Here is a 5,000-nt window from a genome sequence, read left to right on the forward strand (position 1 = left end):
AAATAAATAAATAAATAAGAAAAATATATGTAAAATAAAAATATTTTTTTTTATCCAAACTCGGACCAAAACACTTTTCTCAAAGTTAAAATCAATTAAAATGATTGTTGCGGATTAAACTCCTCTTGCTTGGTCTGTCTAGATCCACTATGGACTGGACTCTCACTATTATGTTGGATCCACTATGGACTGGACTCTCACACTATTATGTTACATCCACTATGGACTGGACTCTCACTATTATGTTAGATCCACTATGGACTGGACTCTCATTAATATGTTAGATCCACTATGGACTGGACACTCACACTATTATGTTAGATCCACTATAGACTGGACTCTCTCACTATTATGTTAGATCCACTATGGACTGGACTCTCACACTATTATGTTAGATCCACTATGGACTGGACTCTCACACTATTATGTAAGATCCACTATGGACTGGACTCACACTATTATGTTATATCCACTATGGACTGGACTCTCACTATTATGTTAGATCCACTATGGACTAGACTCACACTATTATGTTAGATCCACTATGGACTGGACTCTCACTATTATGTTAGATCCACTCTGGACTGGACTCTCAAACTATTATATTAGATCCACTATGGACTGGACTCTCACTATTATGTTAGATCCACTATGGACTGGACTCTCACTATTATGTTGGATCCACTATGGACTGGACTCTCACACTATTATGTTACATCCACTATGGACTGGACTCTCACTATTATGTTAGATCCACTATGGACTGGACTCTCATTAATATGTTAGATCCACTATGGACTGGACACTCACACTATTATGTTAGATCCACTATAGACTGGACTCTCTCACTATTATGTTAGATCCACTATGGACTGGACTCTCACACTATTATGTTAGATCCACTATGGACTGGACTCTCACACTATTATGTAAGATCCACTATGGACTGGACTCACACTATTATGTTATATCCACTATGGACTGGACTCTCACTATTATGTTAGATCCACTATGGACTAGACTCACACTATTATGTTAGATCCACTATGGACTGGACTCTCACTATTATGTTAGATCCACTCTGGACTGGACTCTCAAACTATTATATTAGATCCACTATGGACTGGACTCTCACTATTATGTTAGATCCACTATGGACTGGACTCTTACACTATTATGTTAGATCCGCTATGGACTGGACTCTCACTATTATGTTAGATCCACTATGGACTGGACTCACACTATTATGTTAGATCCACTATGAACTGTACTCTCACACTATTATGTTAGATCCACTATGGACTGGACTCTCACACTATTATGTTAGATCCATTATGGACTGGACTCTCACACTATTTTGTTAGATCCACTATGGACTGGACTCACACTATTATGTTAGATCCACTATGAACTGTACTCTCACACTATTATGTTAGATCCACTATGGACTGGACTCTCACACTATTATGTTAGATCCATTATGGACTGGACTCTCACACTATTTTGTTAGATCCACTATGAACTGGACTCTCACTATTATGTTCGATCCACTATGGACTGGACTCTCACTATTATGTTAGATCCACTATGGACTGGACTCTCCCACTTTTATGTTAGATCCACTATGGACTGGACTCTCCCACTTTTATGTTAGATCCACTATGGACTGGACTCTCACACTATTTTGCTAGATCCACTATGGACTGGACTCTCATACTATTATGTTAGATCCACTATGGACTGGACTCTCACACTATTATGTTAGATCCACTATGGACTGGACTCTCACACTATTATGTTAGATCCACTATGGACTGGACTCACACTATTATGTAAGATCCACTATGGACTGGACTTTCATACTATTATGTTAGATCCACTATGGACTGGACTCACACTATTATGTTAGATCCGCTATGGACTGGACTCTCACTATTATGTTAGATCCACTATGGACTGGACTCACACTATTATGTTAGATCCACTATGAACTGTACTCTCACACTATTATGTTAGATCCACTATGGACTGGACTCTCACACTATTATGTTAGATCCATTATGGACTGGACTCTCACACTATTTTGTTAGATCCACTATGGACTGGACTCACACTATTATGTTAGATCCACTATGAACTGTACTCTCACACTATTATGTTAGATCCACTATGGACTGGACTCTCACACTATTATGTTAGATCCATTATGGACTGGACTCTCACACTATTTTGTTAGATCCACTATGAACTGGACTCTCACTATTATGTTCGATCCACTATGGACTGGACTCTCACTATTATGTTAGATCCACTATGGACTGGACTCTCCCACTTTTATGTTAGATCCACTATGGACTGGACTCTCCCACTTTTATGTTAGATCCACTATGGACTGGACTCTCACACTATTTTGCTAGATCCACTATGGACTGGACTCTCATACTATTATGTTAGATCCACTATGGACTGGACTCTCACACTATTATGTTAGATCCACTATGGACTGGACTCTCACACTATTATGTTAGATCCACTATGGACTGGACTCACACTATTATGTAAGATCCACTATGGACTGGACTTTCATACTATTATGTTAGATCCACTATGGACTGGACTCACACTATTATGTTAAATCCACTATGGACTGGACTCTCTCACTATTATGCTAGATCCACTATGAACTGGACTCTCACTATTATGTTAGATCCACTATGGACTGGACTCTCACACTATTATGTTAGATCCACTATGGAGTGGACTCTCACACTATTATGTTAGATCCACTATGGACTGGACTCTCTCACTATTATGTTAGATCCACTATGGACTGGACTCTCACACTATTGTGTGTCCCCACATCAGCGGTACCCTCCAAGGTTTCTCATTGTCATGCCTTTGGGGTTTTCCTTGCCCTGATGTGGGATCTGAGCCCAGGATACCGTTGTGACTTGTACAGCCCTTTGAGACACTCGTGATTTAGGGCTATATAAGTGAACTTTGATTGATTGCTAATCCTTTTAAACTCTACGTGAAATCATCGCAATTCAGGGTGAAAATGCTACCAAAACGCACAATCAGCAAAATGACATGGCCTCCAGTCTAAAGGTGTCGTCAGGAGGCTGATGTAGACCCGCCCACATTTTGGAGTTAAGTGGGCTTAAATCACTAAATCACCTATTTTTTTTAATGTATACACAGGTTTGGATCCAGGACTACGAAACATTTTGTCCGCAAAATAAGAGCCCTTTAAAAGACATTCTCATCACAATTAAACTGGGATTTCCATTAGAGTAGTCAGTGTTTAACTTGTTTATCAACTCACTATTGACTGAAATCCACTGACAGCCATTATCGACTACAGAGCTGCAATCAAGAAGATTGTGTCCAGTACGGGTTTGATAGAGTCATGGCCGCATGAAAGCTACCAGCACTGGTGAGCAGTGGTTCATTGAATTCCAACATGACATTGTGAAGCTGAACAAGATCCTTTTCTTCAGAATCTGGCAGTTTTCAGACATAATACAACAATGTGTGTGTAACCGAGTGTTTGCCAATAAACCATCGGACCTAAAAAAACTCAACATAAATCGAGTGCTCACCTTTAATGGAGATGACAAGAAGATCGAGCAGAGGGACGAGTCTCTTCATGCTTTGCAGAGCCCATTCTTCCCAAACTACTTGTGTTGAGCTATGATGGTTCTAGGGTAAGAATCCGGGGTCCTGCTTGTCTGGGTTTTGTCGGTGTATTCGGGTTTTCTCCTGTAATGCAGGGACAACATGTAACTTGTGTTGTATATTTGTCGGTCGGTCCCTGTCCCAGGACAGACTGAAGAGTCAGGAAGACTCCAACGAGGAATTGTGTTGTATATATGTTGGTCGGTCACGCTCCCAGGACAGAGTGACTTTGTGATGAAGACGCCGACGAGAAATCGTCGAACACAAAGCTTGATTTGTTTCAGCGAGCTTCAGACCTGAACTGCAGCTTCCAGGAGAAAGAGTACAAGCCCGATTACTCTCCTAAAGTTTTCTCAGAGCCATCCATCCATTCATTTTGTACCGCTTGTACCTTTCAGGGTCGCGGGGGGCTGGAGACTATCTCAGCTGCATTCGGGCGGAAGGCGGCGTATACCCTGGACAAGTCGCCACCTCATCGCAGGGCCACCACAGATAGACAACATTCACACTCACATTCACACACTAGGGACCATTTAGTGTTGCCAATTAGCCTATCCCCAGGTGCAGGTTCTCGGACCACTGTCCCTAAATACTTTTTGCGAGAAGACAAATACTCTTTGTAGTCCTAGCCTCGGGGCCGGCCAGTTTGGACAAAAAATGGATTTTGGAGGCAATTCTTTACTGATCACTGAACCGTTTTGAAACTCCCTTAAATGAATCGTCGAACAAAAAGCTTGATTTGTTTTAACAAGCCTCAAGACTGGAACTGCAGTTTCCAGGAGAAACAGTACGGGCCCAATTACGCTCCTGATGTCCTCTCGAACCACAGTCCCTAAATACCTCTTACACGAAGACAGTTACTCGTCTTAGCTCTAGCCTCAGGGCCGGCCAGTTTGGACAACACCCAGTTTGTCTGTACAAATGCAGACAACACCTGGGCATTGTCACTTTGCTCAATGGGAATCTCAGGATCTCCAACACCTGATCTCTACTTCTACCTGTGGGGGCTCCTACCAGATGCCGCTAAAGTATTTACAAATCACTCCCAAAATCCAAAACCCGCATTCCTTTAGGATTCCAATAGTCCTGGGGGAAAGGGCCCCCACTCTCTGGACGAGCCGTGATGGACTACACCCACAGCTATCTAAGGGCATATTTCCTTCATGGAATAAACAACTCTGTGACCAAATACAAATGCATGCTCGTTCACAATCGTATAAGAAAAATAGAAATGTCACAATTTTTTCATTTGTAACTTTATAAAGAATTAGTTGGTGTTGCTTTAGCCATATTGTAACAATTTCAATTCCTGGTCTATGGTC

General features: G+C 41.5%; 1 long non-coding RNA gene across 1 annotated transcript in view; it reads right to left on the reverse strand.

Moving 5' to 3' along the window:
- The window catches only part of LOC133537398 (uncharacterized), a 93,472-nt gene that overhangs the window by 57,769 nt on the left and 30,703 nt on the right, over window positions 1-5,000 (reverse strand). The window contains exon 3 of the long non-coding RNA XR_009802692.1: window positions 3,603-3,762. This is a non-coding gene — a long non-coding RNA (uncharacterized LOC133537398). The remainder of the gene's footprint in view (window positions 1-3,602; window positions 3,763-5,000) is intronic.

The sequence above is a fragment of the Nerophis ophidion genome, linkage group LG18, assembly GCF_033978795.1.
Source record: "Nerophis ophidion isolate RoL-2023_Sa linkage group LG18, RoL_Noph_v1.0, whole genome shotgun sequence".
In the NCBI taxonomy this organism is placed as follows: domain Eukaryota; kingdom Metazoa; phylum Chordata; class Actinopteri; order Syngnathiformes; family Syngnathidae; genus Nerophis; species Nerophis ophidion.